The sequence below is a fragment of the Calonectris borealis genome, chromosome Z (genome assembly GCF_964195595.1).
Source record: "Calonectris borealis chromosome Z, bCalBor7.hap1.2, whole genome shotgun sequence".
Taxonomy (NCBI): domain Eukaryota; kingdom Metazoa; phylum Chordata; class Aves; order Procellariiformes; family Procellariidae; genus Calonectris; species Calonectris borealis.
In genome coordinates this window covers 78,044,948-78,067,265 of record NC_134352.1, presented here as the reverse complement: position 1 = coordinate 78,067,265, position 22,318 = coordinate 78,044,948, and the positions used below count along the sequence as shown (strand labels likewise).

The 22,318-nt window shown below is 43.5% G+C and overlaps 1 protein-coding gene across 1 annotated transcript in view; it reads left to right on the top strand.

The window, feature by feature from the left end:
• The window catches only part of LOC142075747 (CUGBP Elav-like family member 4), a 719,152-nt gene extending 703,580 nt beyond the window's left edge, over positions 1–15,572 (top strand). The window contains exon 13 of the mRNA XM_075137566.1: positions 13,420–15,572. The gene's annotated coding sequence lies outside the window, so the exon portion shown is untranslated. The remainder of the gene's footprint in view (positions 1–13,419) is intronic.
• Positions 15,573–22,318: the final 6,746 nt, after the last annotated feature.

The following is a 22,318-nucleotide window of genomic DNA, read 5'->3' as shown; positions in this document are numbered from 1 at the left end:
TGCTGCAGCTATGATTCCTGTTTGTCAGACCTTGGTAGGGAATGGGGTATTTTTCTTTTCCCCTTTTCTACCAAACAGGGCAACCGTACTCGCTGACAGAGCACAGAGCCCAACAGAAAGCCCAAGGACAGGACGGACGGAGGGACCAGCCTTGCCTTTGCCACTAAAAGACTGCTGAGTAAAGCTCCCTGTGCTGCAGTGCAGAGAGCTTGGGCAGCTCCTTAGGGCAGGGACCGCCAACATTTCCAGTGCAGCACCAGTCATAGATATTTCCAGATCCTCTGCCATTTTCCCTCCATACCAACGGGATTTATAAACACTCCTCATTTGGCTTCAGGAGCATTTTGTACTCTATAGATGCCAGTGGAAAAGACTCTACGAAGGCCAGGATCTTCCTGGTGGCCAGGTCAGGGGTGCACTGATGGCTGCCCAAGACAGCTCAGCAGTGTTTCATGGAGCACTGGAGGAGGCACGGACACTGAGGAGCTCCAGGCAGCCCACACATTCACAGCTCAACCCTGATGGTCCCGGGCTGCCTCCTTCAGGCACAGCTCACACCCCACGGCCAGCTCTACCAGTTGCTTGGCATTAGCATTCCTGGCCATAAGTCTTCACAGAAAATGCTGAATCCACAGGGCCTGCTCTTAGGAGGGAGAGCTGCCTTTCCCATTTCACGTAGAGCAGAGACAAGCTGCTTGGGCCTGACTTAGAGAAATTTATGGTCAACACTTGAAGATTGGCTGGACAAGTTGTTTTTTGCAAGTTGCTTTGGTCTGGTTTAGTTTTAACTTCTCCCCACAGGTATTCAAACAGTCTTTGGTGTGCTCCAGAGGAAGGCAAGAAAAGCTTTTATATTTATAGACTTTCCAGGGCAGCGCTCAAGTCCCAGCCAGTCAGAAAAAATCAAAAGAATAATGGAGGAGAAGGGAAACCTTGACCTCATAAGCTTTCAGCGTTGATTAGTTTGTTGGTGTCGGGAACCTTTTCTTGTTCGGGGCAGACTAGCTGTGAAATGATTTTTTTCCCCCTTCTCTTTAATCTGTCTCCTGTATTCCCATGGGGAAGGAGGAGCCAGTACCTGCCTTCCTGGAGTTCTGCTTCAGAGGAAGCAAGTGAATGGACTTGCACACCAGCAGCGAGGGGCTGGGTTTTGGGGTTTTTTTCCAAGATTCATCTTCTCAATGTGCCCTTTGTCAAAAGGCTGAACACCTTCAATTTCCCTCGAAATTGTGTAAGAATCAATTGCAGACATGAGCTGCTCTGGAGATGGTCAGAGGTTGTTCTTGCCCTGGAGAGTGTAGAAGAGGGAGAGAGTTGCAGAGGTAGGCAGCATCTTTCTGACGTTTGCCGTGGATTCCATCATCGCCAGCAGGCTTATTCACAGCCATGGAAGTGGGTGAGACATGCACGCAATCCCACCACTACCATTCCTCACTCAGGTAAATCCCTAGCCCTTAGGCATAGGGAGGAGCGTAAAGGCTTAGGCTAACACGAGCCTGTAATTTGTACGAGACTGATGAGAAACTTGCTGAATTCACCGTAGCACAGAAAGCCTCATCTGACATCTCACTGATGGCCCGTATGAAACAAGCCCTTGGGTCTCACCTTGGATTCTCCTAAACACATCTCTATAACATGCAAGCCCTGATTGCTACCCAAGTGCCTTTGAGAGCTGAAGACTAGAAGAGGGAAGAGAGCTGAGGACCTGTTGCACCCCTGGGGATAGCCTCTCTAGGCACATTGGCCAGTGAATGTTCTCACTGCCAAAGTCTATTCATGGCCACCTTTCACAACGTCTTCATCATGTTAGCACTAAAAATGTAAAACAAAACAAAATAAAACAAATCAAAGTTAGATATATAGATTATAGTCTTAGAAATAATGGGTCTAGTTTTTAATCCTTTCTGCAGTTCTTTTGGGGTCCTTTGACAAAATTTCAGAACCTCAGATGACTGCATTATTTTTCTAAATCTCAAACCAACAAGACCATATTAGCATTAGGGAATGAAATTATGGGGCTAAGATGTGAGGCTGGAACATCACACACCCCTCTACAGCTTATGGTCATAGCCACACTTCAACTTTTAGCTGCAGCAAGATCATCTAGCGGGGTTTCCCTTTCCATCTGCTCAGTTTCTCCCCCACCACCTCACTTCTGCCAGCTGAACGGCTCATGTGATAGCTTCCTGACATGTTTAAAGTCAGCTAGCCCAGTGACCTGCTGTCTCAGCCATTTAAAGTGCACAGGTTGATTTAGAAAAACATGGGCTACAAAGCAAAGCTCAGCGGCAGAGCTAAAGGTGTCCAGCCCTGGGGTTCAGCTCTGTGGGATCAGGGGATGATAGCACTCCCAGTCAGCAGAGCTGCAGGCACAAGGGGACAGGCTTCATAAGCACAGGCCATCTGAGGTGACAATGAACCAGAAACCCAAAGGACTGGGACTGATCAGACTCTTCACTGCATGCAAATGGAATTTGGGGTTTATTTTTGATACCTTTTTCAAAGTGCATTGAAGTAATCTTATGAACCAGCCATGATGGGAATGAAGAAATCAGCACATTGGTTTTCATTGCTTTAAAAAAAAAGGTTTTGTTTTGGATTTCTTTTTAAATTCTTAGACAAAAAGTTTTGATTATTTTTTAAGCAATCATAATGTTTGACTGATCACCTGCATTTTCCACCAAGAAAGGCTTTGAACAAAAATGTGATCCAGCTCTAAATTAGAACCATATAAATACCTCAGCTATAGCAATGAGATGAGTCACATACATAAGTCACATAAGTGTTTTCAGAATCAAATTCTGACATACTAAAATTTGCCAAGAACTGTGAATTCTTCAGATGGAAAACACTTCAACTATATGGAGGAATTCTTGTCTTATCTTTCTCAAACTCAGAAAGAGTTATCATCTCCTTAGCGAAAGCACCTTGTTTCAGAAACATCATACAGAATGTGGCTTCAGGAAGGTTTTTTTTTTTTTAACAAAAAAATTAATAACATTTAATAATTAATAGAACTATGTAAGCTTATTGAGTCATCCTGGGCTTTAATCAATTTGAAATATTTGGGGCACCAATTTCCACCTTACTGCTCCTCGCTGGAGGTACATTAGAGTTTTCGTGCAATTAAAACGAAGCAGGAAATATTTTTAGCTAATTGCACTGTGCACCTTGAAGGTAATTTGAAGCTGCAGGCAAAAAAAATAAAATATCAGAAGGAGTAATTGAGTGTTGCAAGCTGGGAGTATGTGTTCCTGGCTGCATTCTGATTTAGAGGGGTACAGAGGCTAGGCGAGGTGCTGAACAGACTTGGCAGAAGAAGGGTGAAGTCTCACCCCTGGGGAACAGACCATTATATATCACAGAGAAGCAGATCCACAAGTGCGAGGCTTCACGTGGGAGATGCTGCAAGGTGCAAGTCCCGCCGTGCAGGGCAGAATGCGTGTGGATGAGTATTTGCTGCACTCGGGAAGTCTTGCATGATATTGGGGCACAGGGTGCCCCCACCACCCCAACTATGGGCAGGCCAGATGGCTCCTGAGTCCAGCCCTGCCTTCTGCCACAGGACCAGGCTTGGGGGAATCACTGGGGACCCCTGCCAGAGATTTCAGCTGGGAGGAGAGCTGGAGTCTCCACCTTTCCTGGACACAACCCCACACAAGCACCACCCCTACAACTCCTTCCTGCTCCCGGTCAGCAATTAGAGACCAAATTCCTCATTCCCAGCCTGGCAGACAGCTGTGGGCTACCGTGTCTTGTGGCAGGCACCCGAGGTCCAGGTAGGGTGTATCAGGCAACCTACTTGGAGGTCACAGGCAGCATAACCCTACCTGCTGACATCCATGAGCTGGGCTTGACTAGGGGTCTTGAGATCATCCTAGGAGATGCTGTTGTCTGGTAGGGAAAAGGAAGGGGGGAAAGGCATAGCATCTCTATCTAACCCTCAGCAACAAGAACAGCAGCGTGAAGCATCGGGTTCATCAGCATTTTGATAAGCTCTAGTCAATTTACAGAGGGAAAAAAGCAGAACCAGCAGAGACCGGGCACAGAGGCTCGCTCACAGTTTCCCAATTAGACTTGGTTCTCAACCATGTACATTTTTTTAATTAAACTATTGGTACAATGCTCAGGAGATAGCAAACTCCTTGAGGCCCCCTTGTAATAAAGAACCTTTCATTATGTGCAGAAAGGTAGCTACCACACAACTTAATTTCCTCTCCTACCTAATGTTCACCAGCAGCAAAAGCAGGAGTGAGCACTCTGTATGAGGCAGGACAAATGCTCGTCAGGGCACAGGACCCACTGAGCTGGCCAACGGGAGTGGAAGAGGCTACAGGCTTTGCTGGAAAAGTAGCCACATGACGTACATTTGACCTTTACCATCACTACTGCCTTGCTTCCCAAAACGGCCTGAGTTTATTGCACTGACCTTTGCCTGCAAAGCTCTTCATTGGTAAAACGCAGCTGAGAGAGGAATAGGGAGCCATGGCTATGTTTGCATGAGCAAGTAAATTCTGGATGTTGCTGAGGAGGGCGACCAGGGCTGCAACTGCTCAGCCCTTACCCATTGCTCCCTACCATAACCCCGGTGCCGCGCAGACCAGAGCTCCCTCCTGCACCAGCCCACCCTGCATCCCCACTCTGTCCCACCCCAGCCCCGTTCTTCCTCCCACCACACACCTCCACATCTCCTTCGGGGTGTCTCCACCACCCTGTGATCCCCGTCACGCTGTGCCCACCTCTTCTGTCACTGCTCTGGGACAGGGCGAGAAAAGGCAACACCGCGCGGGGAACCAGTGACATTTTCTGACCATCCGGGCTGGCTTCTCCAGGAACAGCCGCTCCAATGCAGTGCTTTTTCATCCGTTGCTTGAGACTAACGGCTCTAGAAAAATAGATAAATCAGAGGTGACACAGCTTTTGCTGCTTGACATTTTTTCATCAAACCAAGCTGGGGGAGGAGGGGATGACCAAAAAGTGACATTTTGACCAACCTGGATGTTTCCACAGCAAATTTTCATTCTAGTAGATTAAAAAAGAAATGCCAACAGTACAAAAAACAAAACTGTCTTGATTAAAAATGTTGGCCTTCAAAACACTAAATTCCTGTTAAAAATGGACTGGTTTTCAGATTGATTAAAAAAAGACAAAAATTAATCTATTCCTCTGGCCACCTCCCCCACCACAGATTTGTTTTGGTTTTTAACTAAAATATTCACAGGAAAGAAAGCCAAAATAATGACAATTTTCCCCTGGAAAATAATTGTCATTTTTCAACCAGCTCTTAATGTAACATAGCTAAATGAGAACAATCCTAGTAACAACACTGCACAGCAAGTAAGTCATAGGATTATTTGAAAGAAGGGCATTACAATTTAAGAGCTAATTTTTATCGTCACCTTTAATTTATAAATGGGAAAAATGAGACAGGGTCATCAAACATCTTAAAAAAAAACCCTACAGAAAACATTAGCATTCGAAATGCTGGACTCCCACCTCCTTGTTAGATCCCATTAGCTTCTCTGTCTGTATATGTGTAATTGTCTCTGTTGATATGTATGTATATATAGTACCTCTGTACGTATACATATGTATGATATGTATGTGTGCATATTCATGTATATAAAGACTCATATATACTATCTGTCTCCTTTTTAACCTTCGGATGTTAGAACTGAAGCATCTGACAAACACATTCTTTTTTTTTCTTTTCTTTTCTTTTTTTTTTTTTTCCTTCCTAAAAATAGCACCCCAAGAGTCCAGGTAAATGCATTGATTTCTAGTGTAAATGATCAGGCTTCATTTAATCCCAGCATGGATGCAAAGTCCCCTTCACCTCACTGCCCTTCCCACTCTAAGATATTTGGGCTCCTAATCTTGGACTCCACACGACAGCCTTAGGAGCAATCGTTGCAGGGATGGAGCCCGTTTTGGAGCGCCCTGCCTCCTTCCTCCACCTCTGCTGGGCAGTCTGGGCAGGAGCTGAGGAAAGGGAGATCTGTGCGGGTTGGTATCAGGGTATGTTGAAGAGGGCTGAGACAGAGGTAAAGCAGAGCCATCCAGCATTGGAAGAAAGTTGGTGCAGAGGCATAAAACAGCGAGAGAAATTGCTATAGAAACAAGAAGAAAGGCAAGGGAGAAAAACACGGGTTGGAATTTTAATAATATTGATCAGCCTCAGAGGCAATAGCTGTAAAGATCTGTCACCCGTAGGAAAAATATTTCCACTGCCTTGCTATAGGTGTGCTTGGGCACAGGCTCCAGCAGATGGAAGGACAGGATCCCGACTGCAGTTTTGGATGGGCTCGCAAACACACACACGTGTGTGGGTGTAACAGAGGCTAATGTGTATTGCATAAGGGTGCAGAAGTCTACATAAGTGGTGGGCACATGAGCAATGTTCAGCCATGATCAGAGGCTTAGGTGTGAGCACAGGAGGTGGCCACTTTGGTGCTTGAAGAAGTGATGGCTTTTGAGTTTCTTCGGGGAGAGATTCCTTGCCTCCAAGACAGCACAGAAAAAAGGATAGAGAACACGATCCATGGAGACTTGTCTAGGAAGAAAAGACACAGTAGAAATAACGAGGAATAGGAGGCAGTAGATTTATGCAGTGGAAGAAGAACTTCAACTTGGTAGCCCTCCATGATGGAGGCAGTGTTGGGCCAATTCTGTGGTCCTGTGAAGACACAGAGCAATCTCGCATTTGCAAGCTTAGCAGATACATTCATGCCCTGACAGCGTGTAGATGACCTGAGAGGTGTGTGCAAGATGCTGCACAAGCCTAGCAGTCCCTAGACTATATGGTGAATGTCACAGAGCACAGGAGCTCTGTACTTCTAAAGAAGATCATCTGCACTTTCTTAGTTCATGAAGTGTTTGGGAAAGGCCTGTCCTTCTCTTGCTTTCAGAAGTGTTTTGTACAGATGGACATGTAACAGTTTGACTTTGTCACACTAGCAAGAGTAGTGACCCTTCTCCCATTGAAGCCAGGGCAGTGTGCCATTGGCACCAACAAGAGACAAGACAGAATCCTTCCTGCTGTGCACAGACCTGGATTCAGGCCATAACTACTCACCAGGATGGTGGTAAATAGGACCAAAGCTGCCTCAGCATCCTCATCTTGATCCTCTGGTAAATCCAGATGGATTGGAAAATGATCCAATGGTCCTGGCGGTACAGCCTAGTCTATTCCCAGAGCCCCACATTTATGGCTGTCAGGTGTCAGCAATGACTCAGCCCTATGTGGAGCAAAAGAGATACAGATGAAGAGCTGAAAAATTAGAATCAGTTGCAAGGGACATCATTTCTCTTTAGCAGGGCCATGTTCTTAGAAAGTAGGGATGGAAGGTATGAACAGATTGCTATAAATGTCTCTTCTGGGGTAACCACGCATGCAGTTACTCACGTAGAAACAGTGAAAGCAAGCGGTCACAGAGAAGCTTTCCATGTGTTGCTCACTTGGCCTAAATGACTTACTGAGTGGCCTTAAATTTCCTTTCTAGTCTTTGAAGAGTAAAAGAGACACCTTCATGTCCTAGTCATATCTTAGCTAAGCAGAATCATTGTTCCTCTTCACCTCCATGGACTTTGCAGAGTTCAGGTTAAATGGACTCCTAAGTTGAGTGCTTATATCTGGATGGGATGAGTCCAAGCCAAAGACTTCTGGGGGAAGGAAATGTTGTTCCAGCTTAAACATGGGCAATGAATGTCTCCCACAATGTAGGGCTGATCTTTACAGTCTGGTCAGAAACTGCTGTTAAAAGCTTTCCTGTGACAGAGGTGTTTGTAGCATTAGGACTACTGTGCTGACAGCACAGGTTACAAGGACATGACTAAAGACATGTTTGCTCTAACCAAGGCTTTGAGTGAGATTCATTTCCCCTGATGTTATAGACCTACACTGTAACTATCTCCTTCACAGCTAGTCATTCAAGGTCCTCATTATAACCACAAGAGAGGTATAGGCTCCTTTTGGCCATGATTCACAGTCTCACCTGGAACAGTCCCTTAGGACAAGTGAATTGGGACCTACAAGTTCTGTCTGTCTCCACTAAACCCAGCCTAGAGTGATTTGCTAGGTGGAGATGTCTGCGTCTTGAATCCCATCATTAGGACTTTAAGTTGTTATCTCTATCCAATGTTCAAGGAGAACAGTCTCAGGCTCCACTTAGATGCTTCAAAGAAGAAGCTGGGCTGGAGGAAAATTGGCATCTAATAGATGTATTTGGCTATGGTTTGCTCACTGGAGCAAGTTCTTGGTCAGTGTTACCTGCAGCAAAGATACTTTGCCTAATCTGTCCTTATGCACAGACCCTTACTGCTCAGGAAGTATGTTCCTTCTTTATCTCCAAGACACCACTTCTGAACTAGGGTGTATATACTTGGCTTCATAACCTTAACACTTTTACTCACAAATTTACTTCAGCAATATCCAAAGTTTATACTCATTCCCAACAAAAAGTGAATTGTTTTTCTTGTGAGTTTGGCTGGTGTCCAGCCTATCTAACACAGATGCCTAACTTGCCTCTCAATTTCAGGCCGCTGATGAAGCAGTCCTCATGAGACAGGTATCTAACTCCTCTGCCTAGTCAACAGAGAAAGGCATTTGCCTCTGTAGCCCTCCAGAGGGAAAGTCTGTCTGCCCAAGTTTAAGACCTGAAAAAGGGATTGTGCACTTGAAAACCTGTTTCATCTAACTCACTCAATCGACCTACTGTTTATTACAAACCTTGCCTAAACTCAGGTACATCAGCTGTGTGGGCAGGATATGTCCCCAGAGACCATCAAAGGGTCTTCTCCTCTCCACTGACTAGGTAGGTGTTATAGACCCCTGTTTTAGAGGGACAGCTTCATTTGGTGCTTGAAATACAGACCCGAGTTAGGCAAACAGGATGACCACATGTGACTTTCATGTGAAAGTACATTTTCTGGGGTTTTTTGTGTTCTTTTAGGCTTAGCAAGTCCTAATCCTTCACCTGGACATATATATGTTTATCTGTGTGTGTGTGTGTGTCATATCCACAGTGTCTGATGGTGTGTGTGGAGGACAGGCAGAAGGATGGTAGTACCCGCTCCAAAGCCAGTGGTCACTGGCAGACCAACCTGGTCCTTTCTGCTCCACCCATAAGGGAAAATGTTTTCCCCAGTCAAGGTTATGTCAAAGAACCTCTCCTCAGCTTGAGAGTTGCCTGGGGCTAGCATCCACATGTACACGCATTGCCCACGGTGCTGCCGTGCCTGACCCTGCAGCCGGTGCCATCCCACACTCCAACCCCAGACAGGAGATGTGTGTTGCTGCCACTTCCCAGGGATAGAACAGGAATTATACGTTCCACCAGATCTCTCCCATTCCCACTGCCTCCTTGCTCCATTCAGGGGAGCAAAGACTGTTAGCCCTTTTCCTCGTAAAGCCTAACCCGTGCTGCTGGCACGGCTGAAGTAAGGAAAGAGCCAGGTCTTGCTATGATGGTGCTGCCAGCTGTCCTTCCTCCCCCACCCGCTCTTTTTCTTGTGGCATGATATAGCCAGGAGTCCTGAGGGGTAAGAGGGCTGCTAGAGGCCTTTTCCACTTCCTCATGTACAGCCTGGACCTGTACAGCTGACGCTACTTGTCCTTGGGTACCCAGGGACACAAGTGACAACAGCTCTACCCTGGGCCATCTTTATAAAGACAGTTTTCTCCCTCTTGGCTTGTGAAATAACTGTAGACCCAGACCTTGCATCTGCCTCGGTGGGTAGCAGTCTATTGCCTTCACTCAAACTCCAGGAAGCTCAGGTTGATACTTCCAGCTCATTAAAGGGCCGGGCATTGGGGCCAGGCCATCAAGAAGGAGTCAGCTCCAACCAAGACAGCAGCCAACTGTGGGAGAAGTGTGGAGCTGAAGCCAGTGCTCAGATCAGGGGCTTAGTTCAGCATCATCTCTTGTCAGCTGAGCATAACTGCTGTAGCCAGAAAGTATGTTTCAGCTCAGAAAAAATATAGAAACAATAAAAAAAAAAAGCCAGAGAAAGAATTTTCTCTAGCCAGCATGCATGACTTCAGGATGAGAACTGCCAACAATATTCTTGTGACAACCAAACGCAAGGTGAAATTTCAGTCGTGTGCAGTGACTTTTCAGAAATAGGCTGGGAGGAGAGATATGAGCCCTGCCAAGGGGATAGGAAGGCAATACCTGAACAACAAGGTGCAGAGCTGCTGACTGAGACAAGTGTATCATTGTGTGCAATGATTTTTGGTGTTTACTGAGGCAAAACTCCCTGGGCCAATAAAGGGACATTTTCCTTTGTAGGAAAGGAACAGGGTGTTTCTGGAGATTGGAGCAACCAGCCCCTGGCAGTTTCTTTTTTCTTTTTTTCTTTTTTTTTTTCTTTTTCTCTTTTTCTTTTTCTTCTTTTTCTTCTTTCTTTCCCTTTCCCTTTCCCTTTCCCTTTCCCTTTCCCTTTCCCTTTCCCTTTCCCTTTCCCTTTCCCTTTCCTTTTCCCTTTTTCTTCTTCTCTTCTCTTCTCTTCTCTTCTCTTCTCTTCTCTTCTCTTCTCTTCTCTTCTCTTCTCTTCTTCTCTTCTCTTTCTCTTTCTCTTTCTCTTTCTCCTCTCTTCCTTTTTTCCATTACTTTTAAAATTCAGTCCAGAGCCAAACACCAAAGGAGTAAATGTCCTTCTTTTAATGATGCTGATTTAGGGACCATCGTATCATCTGAGTCCTCCTACAAGTCTGCTTCCCACGCCATACCAGCATTGCTGTGTTTCGGAGCCCGCCGTCCTGTGAACCACTAAATGGACATGCAGCAACCAGCAGTAGTTGCTCTTCTTTTTTTTTTTTTTTTTTTTTATTCTCAGTAGCCAAAGCAGCTCTTGGTCTATTACTCCCCCATGGTTTTACACTTGGGATGTAATCGAATTAGAGCAGTACTTGCTCCGGAGTCCATCTGAGGAAACGGAAAGGCTCTCGGAGGACTTTGGCTAGCCATCCAGCGAAGCCCAGGATGCTGGGGGTGGTGCGGGAAAGGCCGGTGCTAACGAAAGCATTCTGGTTGGCAGCAAATGTATTTATTTTCCAGACTTTGCAAACCAATCTGTGTCTGCGCTCATTCATTCAGTGCATGCTCTCCTCAACAGCCGCTGCATAACGTTCTGTTCCTGTTCACTGTTGACCGTGTGTCTACATCTAAGTGTGTGTTTTACGTGTGTGTCTCTGGCTAGGCCTCCTCCATCCATTTTTGTCTTCCTTTCTTTCTTTTCTTCTTCCTTTCTTTTCTTTCCGTTCAGTTAGTTTGTTTTGCTTTTCTTCTTGTTTCATTTTCTATAGTTTAATGGCAAGTATTTCCATTAGATCTTTTTGACTGATGCTGTGTTTGTAACTTTTTTTTTAATTATTATTTTTATATATTTCTTTCCCCACCTTTCCCTTTTTCCACACTATATATAAATATATATATATATAAAAAAAATCTTTTCTTCTTTTGTCATTCAATCAAATTCCAACAAAACCAACCAAGAGCCAGTCAAATCCACCACAGTCTCGCGCTGAGCTAGGAAAAAAGTTCACGTAATGACATGAAAGTGGAGAATACAGTCCCCCAGGCCGTAAGTTCAAATCAACTCGAAGTTGAAAGTGTGACATGATGGCGTCATGTAACAAGCTAAGAATTGGTTGCATGACATGCCGTCAAGTTTCGTGCAGGTGCCGTGATTGAAGCATTTTTCTTGGATGTTGTATCAGTTGATGATTGGCCAGTCATGATCACATGTGCCTTTTTTGACTTTGTGCTGCCACAATTTTTTGCTGTGCTCATTTTCGTTTCGTTTTTGGTGCTTGCAGTGGTTTCTTTATTTGTCGTTTGATTTCTCGTCAGCGTTTTATGCTTCTTTAGATGTCACATAGAAGGAAAAAAAAAAGATGGATTCCTAATTCTTTAGAAAAAATGGGATTGTTATAACTATAGATAATTTGGAAAAAAAAAAGAGAGAGAAAAAAATGCGTGGTTAATTTTTTTGCACTGAAAATCTTGTGATTTTATTTTTTTTCCGGAGAATTGGGGGCCTTTTTCAATTGACATCTTTTTTTCCCCTTAGGATATCTCAAATCACTCTCTAAAAATTTAAAAAAAAAAAAAACAAAACCAAAACAGAAACCAAAAAGAGTAATGACAGTAACAGTAGTTTGAAAACTATAGCAATCCAAAAAAGCAACCCCAAGAAAAGCCTCATTGTATGTCTTTTCAAGAATTCCTAATTCTAAGGTTCTGCATTACAGCAACTCCAGCCAAAATTAATTGCTCTAGGGGGAGGGAGGGATTGTTTTGAGTGGGAAAAACCCCCATCCTGATCAAAAAGCAAAATGCATCTTTTTGTTTACAACTGAAAAAGGGTCCTTGACGAGTGTTTTTTATTTTTTTATTCTATTATTATTTTTGGTGTTGTAATTGTTTAGACTGCTGTGTACGGTTTGCTGTTTGTTGAACCAACAGTGTGAAAACCTGCCAGCATGGATTGATATTCCGCATGACACTTTTCCACCAGAGTGGACCTTTTGCAGTTTCTAAGTTTCTTGATGTAATAAATCACCGAGTGTATAAGAAGAATCTGCTTGCTAGAAAGAGATAAGAGCTAATCCTTAATGATTAAGCATCCTACTTAAATGTCAAGCCTAGTCGGATCATGATTACATTTTTTTTAAATAACTTTTATTTAAGAAATGTTAGCTTTATATTTTTTTTGCAAAAAAAGTTTATTCCAACAGTCTTTTTTTATTATTTAACCTCCTATAAATTGCCTGTTCGGAGTCCTACTTTCTGACATTCACAAAGGATTAGATGTTATTGGCAGCTGTCTCCACAGAAAGCTCATACACTGTCGTAGATGGCACCCCATTAAAATGTAGAACAATTCTTTCTCGATGCCTTTCACACTACAAAAGCCCGCCAAGCAAGATTGTGATCTGGCATTGTAAAGTGGCACTTAAAAATAATTAAAATGCAGCTATCTGCACAAACATAGTGATACAGATTTACGTAGACATGCCCTACTATTATTTTGATTTACTATTATTATTCCTATTAGGAACAATTGTATTTTTCTCTATCATGATCGTGACTACCTTGCTCAATTTGGGTTTGATCCAGTTCTCACTGAAGTCAAGGGGATTCTTTCTGTTGACGTTGAGTGGGAGCAGAATCAGAGCCAATGCCTCCAAAAGCAAAACACCAAACCAGAAGCCCCATCCTGTCCCAATTGAAGGGAGAAGAAAACACCCATTACTTTCAACAGGAGCAGGATTGGGCCCAAAAGAACAGGCTTGTTTTTAATTTCATTTTCATTTTTAGGTCTTTTTTCCCCCTGTCCCAAATACCCCCCCCCACCTTCCCTACTTCCCCCTCCCCTTTTTGATTTAATTTGCAATGATCTTCTTCATTTTTTTAGGGCAGCAGCTGAATGGGCCACATTTAGAAAAAAAAAGTATATATATATTAAAAAAAACGGGAACTGTTGGATTACACCTTTGACATATCAGCAAATATCAATCAAGCTGAAGACTTCAGACTTATTCTCTCTTTGATTGTTTAGACTGTAACATTTCTTCAAGAAAAGTATCACATCTGCTGACTTCGAAGGACATGCGCTTGAAAACAAACAAACAAACACATAAGTAAAATCAGAACAGGAACAAGATCAACCAGGATTTCTGAAGAGACACTGATATCACCACAGCGGCTTTTCTTCAAACAGGAGATGCAAACCTGGATACTGACAAAGGAGTGCCTGTTTGCCACCAAGGATGCGGTTACCATGCGTGACCCATGGTAACAGTCACTGAGCATCTTTATCTGTCATTCCTTAGCTATATAGGGACCAAAGGACAAAACTTTTTACCGCAGACTTGTAGCTGTATGTAAAATATGGAAGTTCTTTCCTTTTCTCTGAGCTGTTCCTAAAACAGTTTTTGAGAGCGATTATATGAAATATGTAAAAATTAAAAAAAAATGCTTAAATGCTTTTAAAACGGCAAGATAATAGTTCTTTGATACTTTGGGAGGTTCTTTGGTTATACATTAATTAGAGTCTATGAAGCTTTCATATGGTTTTCTGTATAATACGTAAGGATCGCGCTGTTAAAGGCAGGTAAGATGGATATCTATGAAAAGCAAAAAAAGTAAATAAATAAATACATAAATAAATACATAAAAAGGCATAGAGAAGAGAAAGGAAAGATGGTTGATATTAAATGGAAAACAAAAAAGGTTTGTAAATGCTTCTAACTCTCCCCATTTAAAATCCTAATAGTTGTACAGAATTTAAAAAAAGAAAGTTTAAAATACCTATATAATAGAAAAAATTAGACAACATAAAAAAACAAAAAAGCAAAAAAAAATAATACTACATAGAAGTTAGCGTTAATGCTAAAAACAAAGATGTTGTAGAACTGTAATTTTTGTAGAGTTTAGATTGAGCATAAATTCCTACTCTCTGCCAATTGCTGTTGGATGCTGTTATTTATCAAGGAGAAAAAGGAGAGAAATGGCTATTTTGGCAGCTTTTTAAACTGCAAGCATTCCAGCTATTAAAAAAAATAAACAAAACAAAACTCGATTCTGTAGACAATGCAAATGGGAAACAAAACAGCTGTCTTTTTATCAGACGTTAGTTCTAACTTGAACAACAAAACACAGCTAAACGCTTCATGTCTTCATGATCTGCTGTCCGCAAAATTCCCATCATCCTATGCTTCAGTAGCTTCCATATTTGCTCTAGAAACCTTCAGGGCAAGGGGTTAGCCTAGAACCTTAATCTTAAAAAAGAAAAAAAAAATCATAAAAAAATAAAAACAAAAAATAAAATAAAAAACAATCTCTTTGAAGAATTTCTGAAACTGTTTACAAGGAATTTTGAAAAACAGGGGGCTGTTTAAAAAAAAAAGATGCTGGCTCTGTTTTTCTGTAAATAAATTTGCATATTTTGTAGGACTTTTAATTGTAATGATAGAGAAAAAACAAGGAAAACTATTTAATGAAAGCACGATATTTATCTTTGGTAAATGACTTTAGAGCAGTTAAAAAATAAGACATTGCTTTAAAAAATCTGACTCAGAAAAAACAATGAATTATTTAAGAACACATATATTTTAAAGTATATCATATTTATTATAATTTATTTTCACAGTCTTAAAACTTGATTTACATCATTCACACTTGTTTGCATCAATTGAGCGGTGTGATAATTGTTTCTGATTCTTTATTTGGTTTTACTCTGTTTTAATATTCTTGTTTGTTTTTCTTAGTATTTTTTATCTCAAACTTTCTTCCTTTCTCTTTCTTTTTTTTTTTTAATTTTATTTTAATTTTAATTCCCTATTGGGCCTGATCTTACAGTCCTTACTCTGTCAGAACTCCCACTGGGATGTAGCGGGTATTTTGCCCGAGTAAGGACAGCCAGACTGAGCCCACAGCTAGGAAGTACAGATGTGTAACGCAGCTGCAGTTCCATACAACTGCTCTTTCACTCTCAATTCCCTAAAACTCCTTGTAATCTTCTGTAATTATTGAATGATGCTTTCCAGCTTAGCCCTAAATAAAGCACAGTTTAAAAAAAAAATGCCATGTTCTTCACTTCTTGATGGCTTTCCTTAATGTGTTTGCTTTGAGAACAAAATGAATCTATTTCGACTCTTTCATTAATATACATTGTTTGAGTATCAGAACAAATCCCTTTGTTATATAAAACATATCTCATTGGATTGAATTAATGACACTGTTTTATTTAATGTCTGCTTGATATTCCACTGTGGTTTACCTTAAACCTAGTAGGTTAGAAGATCAAACAATGGTACATACAGATTACAGTCACCGTAGCTCCCATCTGAAGCCTGTTGTTTGATTTCACGCTCATGGTTTTTTCACGCTGGTAAGTTTAGAGGCCAAAGCTTGGGACATTGCTTCTTTTGCTGCTCTGGGAAAACCTTGTGAAATTCAGCGGTCTCCAGAGATGAGGTTCAATTTCTTCCTGAGCATCCCTCACATCTTGTCTTTTGAATGATTATATTTTTTTGCCTCAAAATGGCTGTACCAGATCAGCTGAGCTGAGGCTGGGGCTGAAATCAGGAGCCTTTGCATTTTCTTCCTGATTCTTGTAGCCGTGTCCGCATTTGGACAAGTTGCACCAGCTAAATCCATCTCTAAATGGGACTAATGGTGCTTGTCCATAATTTGAACTCCACAGATGGAAGGAGTTCTATTAGTAGAAACTCCTATTATTACTATTATGAGTTACTAATGTCTGTTCAGGGCTATAGAAATAAATGAAATGTAAATCAGGTGATGGATACAAGGAGGGGATATGGTCAGTATTTTCTTTTCATCTGAAGGTAAAGGCAAATATTGAAGAGCACATACACCGAATCCATCTCTGCCTTTCGGCAGCCCTCCGTAGAGGGCTGAGTAGGCTAAAGATGTGGGAATTGGCCTCAAATGTCACTGAGCTAGCAAATGAGGACTAGGTCTCCAGTAAGAAGAGGCTTCTGCTCCAAAGGCCATTCAGCATCCTGCCCTGAGCTGTGGGGATGAAGAGAACAAACAGAGACACGTCCTCTGACCTGGGCTAGTTTGAGAATTAAGGAGGGGCTGGTGAAGATCACCCTTTGAAGAAGGAAAACCCCACAACAAATAGGGAAGGCTCAATTTCCCACACTGGCCCAGCAAAGGTAGCACTAAAAGGTGTTGCCTGATTCCCTCCCCATTTCTCAGGCTGCCTTCCCCACTCTCCGTTGTGACCCTCAAGCTCCCCAGAGCCCTTCCTTACCCCCCTTGAGGTAGATGCTATGTCTCTGCAGTGGATTTGGGACTGCGAGGTACGTCCTGATGTATCTGCAAGGATACGGCCATATGGTCTGAGTAGAATGGGCTGCATCCCTGGGGCTTCCAACTGGGGACAACTCTGGTTGCTGAGACACAGTTGGGGGCTGTTGGCTGATGATGGTGAGACAAGATTTCAGAGTCTTGTTTCAGATACCCTGCAATACACAGAAAATAAAATATCCAGTGCTGGGGAGCAACTAGCTCCCAAAGGGAGGCCAGAAAACACTATTAAAGCTGCCTCTATGGCCCAGGTCAGTACCCCTAAAAATAGTTGACTTTGCAGAGATTGATACCATTGGGATTACTGAACTGGGGAATCTGGCTATGAAGACCAGCAGTGACAACCAGTGAAGCAGGAAGGACCATATATGGTCCTCACCTTTCTCTCAGCACTTCCCCATGCATTATATTACAAGCTCAAAGAGTGGGCAAATCTCCAAGTCCCCAAAAAGAAGAGAGACACCACAATGCTGTCAACCTACTGGAGGTTCACTTACATTGACGTGCTGGGGAATAAAGCACTGCTGTGACCACACTGCTGCCTGAACTAAGTGATGTTTACTTGCCACGCTCAACATTATGGTGGTTATGGTGGAGACACGGACTAAAATAGGATGGGCTGAAGCACAAATGTAGATATGGCCTTATGGTTGACTTAAACACCCTTCTCCGGGCTGTCCAAACATACCAGCCCTGTTTTAAGATTTAACTGCTTGTCGTACAGAGACTCCATGCTTCCTTCCAAAGGAAGTTTACCCCTTTACATTGTAGGTGCTATAAAGCAAAACATAAAGCTTTGCAGTCTGGGCCTGTTTCGGCATGGGACTGTATTCTTGGGGCCAGCAAATAGCCAAAGAAAAACACCAGTGTGAAGCAATGAAAATGAAGACGGAGGCCAAGCCAACCTGAAAGCCTGTAGCTGCCTACCCACTTGCACCAGGTACAGCAGATTGGAACATTCTATTACAGAGGTTCAAAAGCCACTGGCTGTTTGATGCTGACTCCTCTCTTTTATTTGTAGCTGCTAAATCACATTACATGAAACTAAAGGTTTATTAAAGGTCAAACATCCATCCTTTGCCAAGGTGCTCCATGGCACCAGTGTGATTACAGTAAACTGCAATCCCATCCCCATGAATAGCCGGAGGCAACCTTTAGTACAAGTACAAGGCATGGTTTGCAGTCATTCTTTCTGGAGTCCCATGGAGACACCTCAATCACTAATCACATTTCTGTGTCTTTAAGCAGTAAACCCCTTCCTGGAGTCACTTTTCCATATCAGCATTTCCTGACGTAGCCACAGAGCCACTCTTCCTTTGCACACACAAGAGGAAACGATTCCTCTCCCCACTTCCACCCCATCCCCGCTCCAGGCAGAGGTCCATTAGACAACTTTCTTTTATTAAGAGATGATCTGGGCTTTGAATGAGGCTACAGAGCTCTGTCTATTTTCCCTTCATGTAACTAACATTGTAATATCATTTGGAAATGTCTTTGCGAAGCAAGGTGAGGACTTTTCCACCTTGAATACTCCAGTTTCCAACAGCACATTTCCCCCGGTCCTGAATACACCAGGGCAGTGACCGCCCCATGGGTCTAGAAGCATGCGAGGTGTTCGTGTTTGTGGTCGCAGGAAGAACTCACACATTACAGGGGTTTGGCAGATGGGTTAACGCATATCACTGGGTGCTTCAGTGCAATGTGCAAAGGCTGCCCAAGCAGCTTGTGCATGCTTGTGCATGGCATCTCTTGGAGAAGGAAGCTGCTGACGCTGTTGCCTATGAAGGTCCCTTAGCAAACTTCTTTTGAAACTACCTGGCTTGTTGTACAACTCCAGAGCCAATGGAATAGGAATAGCCACAGTCTCAAGTTAGCCAGCTGTGGAGTCTGAAAATGCCTTTTGGAACAGCACTGCTGTCCTACTTAATGAGGATATCAGCCCTTATAAACGGGTTTCAATCCCACAGCTTCCCTCTCACTACAGTAAGCATTCACAACAGAGAAAACACACCCCCAAAAACATTTGGCAGGTGCCAAATCAGAGCCCTTGTGCTCCATTTATTAAGGGAATGAGGTCACTCCAGTGTCTCATAGAATCATAGAATCATAGAATAGTTTGGGTTGGAAGGGACCTTTAAAGGTCATCTAGTCAGTGAGCAGGGATATCTTTAACTAGATCAGTTTGCTCAGAGTCCCATCTCTTTGCACACTTGCACTCACCACTGGTATTGTACAAGCTTTTGTTAGTGCCCACCCAACCTTAAACATTCCCACGTTGCTGCTGAGGAACCTCTATAGCACTACTACTGGTAAACACACAAGGGGTTCTCATGGCAAGAAACACCTTGACAGCAAACATCCTCTCACCATGACATTCATAAACGATCCTGAATTCCGAGCCTCTACCCGGTAAGTTCTGAACTTGGCATGGACCACCTCAAGCAAACACAGGCTGGGGCAGGAGGTTCCTTGCACACGTACAGGTAAGCATGCCCTTTTCCTGTAAGCAGCAGCCTCACGGCGTGCAGTGCATTCACATGAGATGATAAGCACAGGTTCAGATTCTTCCTCTGTCCAGCTGGAAGCTGGGATTTGTCTCCTGAGACTCCCATGATGCAGAAGATGACCCTGATTATACAATCGTAGAGCAGCCCAGGGAGATATTCACAACTCCTCTCATTGATCTGCCTTGTTTTGTTTAAAAGGTGGAAATAGAAATGGAAAGGGGGAGCGAATGACTCCATAACCTCTCCTAGGAGACCTAGGCTCCTAACACTGCTCCCATGAATGTGATGTACATTGTACAGCACACAGAAGACCTCACAGGGAGAAAGGGACACAGATTCCCCCCTTGGTACACCTTAGTCTGCTCCTCAGGGCACTCTCCTGGGGCGTATGCATTGCTGGGTTGCAGCTATTGCTTTTAGCTCTTAAAAAGAAGAGATACAAACACGCAAGTTTGCAGGCAGCTGGTGAGTGGGTGGGTTAACTCTCCCCAGTAGGGAGCCACAGCGTGACATCCCAAAAATGGGCACTTCTCCTCCTCAGAGAGACAGAGGCCCTCCCTAAACTTCTCCTCACCCTTTGAGGCAGATCGGATCACGTGTTTTATTTTTTCCATACACAGCACAGAGAACGCAATTGCCTAATTCAGTGTTGCAAGTCCTACCAGATAGCAAAGCACCCACAAATTAGCACTCACTCCTTTGTGAGTGGTAAGGGAGGGTAAGGGAGGGTAAGGGAGACGATTCCACTTCAGTGAGCTACAGAACAGACGCCAAAACTGGAACGGTTGTCAGAGGCACGTTATACACAGATCCTCCTACCAACTCCTACAAGAAAAGATTACCTTCTTTCAGCTAGAACAAAGAGCTATTAAGTGAGACAATGGGCCTAGCCGTATTGGTGAACCATCTGTCATCAAGTGTTAGACATTAACAATATCTTTTTTAAGCCAAGCCAATAGAAGCCCCCAGCCACTCTTACAATGGCATATAAGCACAGATGAAAAGTGTCAGCCCAATTTTTCCTTGTTTTAACTCCTTCCGCTTGGTCTGTTCTGTTATTGCTGCTTTCTGGAGCAACCCCAGAGCATGCCGGACCATGCGAATTTCGCACAATAATCATCAAACTAACACTTTGCATCACATTTCACGCCAGTGCACTGGAGTTGGCTCTGGGGAGCAGCCTGGTTTGGTTTGAGGGCAGGCAACCAGGAGACTGATGACAAAGAGATGCTTTCTCCTCTGGACCCAACTCTCCCAACCCCAAGGGACAGCTATCCAGAACATCTGCATTAGCTTTCCACAGCCCAAATGCCAAAGACAAAGGGGGTCTGAGTCCCTGTGCATACCTCTGCTAGCTGATAAGCAGCAAGCAGCCAAGTTTAGGATACGAGAAGAAACTTGAGATTAGACTGAGACACATAGCAACCTGAGAAGAGCAGGCTGGCCCTATGTGTGGTACCAGTTATTAGCCTCCTCTGCCCAGCCTGAGCACCCCACTCACGAGATGGTTTGGTGGGTGAATGTCAAAACTCCGGTTCTGGTGATTGGATTGCACAGAGCAGACCAAGCCAAAACAGGATAAAGAATTAGAGAGCTACCTGGCTCTGCGGATTAAGCTCTGCAGTTTAAGCAGGAGTTGTTCTATATCTGGCTTATCTATATCTTTCAGTTTCCAGCCCAAAAGCCTGATCTTAAAGCTTTACTAAGTAAATATTTTCTCTCCTTGACTACCAAGCTTTCGCAGTACTGTGAGAGAGCTGAGTTTGGATGAAATACTGGACATTCAAGGTGTTTTATTTTCCTAGAGGTAGGGAATACACGTAAAGCAACACACTTGCCTGAAAGACTTACAGTCCAGATCCAGTTTAATCGGAGACTGGGGAATTTTTCCTTCCATGAAGGGGCTGATACCACCAAATGCCGAATTTTAGGAAGGGTTTTCATCCATCAGATTTAAAGGAGCACTCCCTCCCACTATTTGCAAACAGTGAAGAAAAGTGGGTAGAGGTCTGTGCAGCTGGGGACAGCTGGGGTGAGAGGACAAACTTGGCCTGACTGGACCTTGCTTTGCCTCTATACCGGATCACTAGTGATATCTACTTGCCATCCAGCTGGTCAGTAAGCCTTCCTATGTGCAATCTTTTGATGGTCCTAGATCAGAGGGGTCTATATCACTGCTCATTAGCCCAGCTGGTGCTTTTGCATTTTTAGCAGAGAAGCTAAGAAAAGAGTGAGATCTCACTTCTCAGGGATTAGTCCTCCAGGGCTTGCACACCTTGTCTGTCCCACAGGTGATGGACTGATGGTCATGACCAAGCATTACACCTGGCTGAATTAGGAAACACTTCACTTCGGTGAGGATGGAAACCACTAAATCTCAGCAGGGAGGCAGTAACTGAGAGAAGCCAAGTGCAATGGGAAGCAAAACAGATTAGCCATGGTTTGTACTTACCATTAGAAATAGCCTCAGAGAGTGCACACATGGTCAGGTTCTGCGTGCTGAAGTGCTGGAGTTTCTGTGCACCTTTTCCCTGAGCTGGGAAAGTAGCAACTTCCAGCCAAGAGGCTTGAGGTGCTTTAAGACAAAGAGACCATAAGTTCACAGAAAACAGGTTTCAGGGCTGTCAGTCTGGCTTCTTTCCCTGTTCAGAAAAGTTATTTCAAAGACAAAGACAAAGACAAATATAGACCAGTTCAATAAAACAAAACTGGAATACGAGCCAGAGGGGCAGTTATTGCTCGTTCTCACCTGGCAGGAACAGAAATGATATGGAACAGGGACTTTGATAACTTCAGCCATTTGACCGCATGACTAAACTGTACAAAGTGACTGATGTGGAGACTGAGTAGGTGTGACGGTGGCATGGATAATTGCGCATGCAAAATAGATAACGAAGCTCTTCTATGACCTGCCTTGGTCACTGCGAAGTTGCACAATTTTCATGGTAACTAGAAATGCAAATG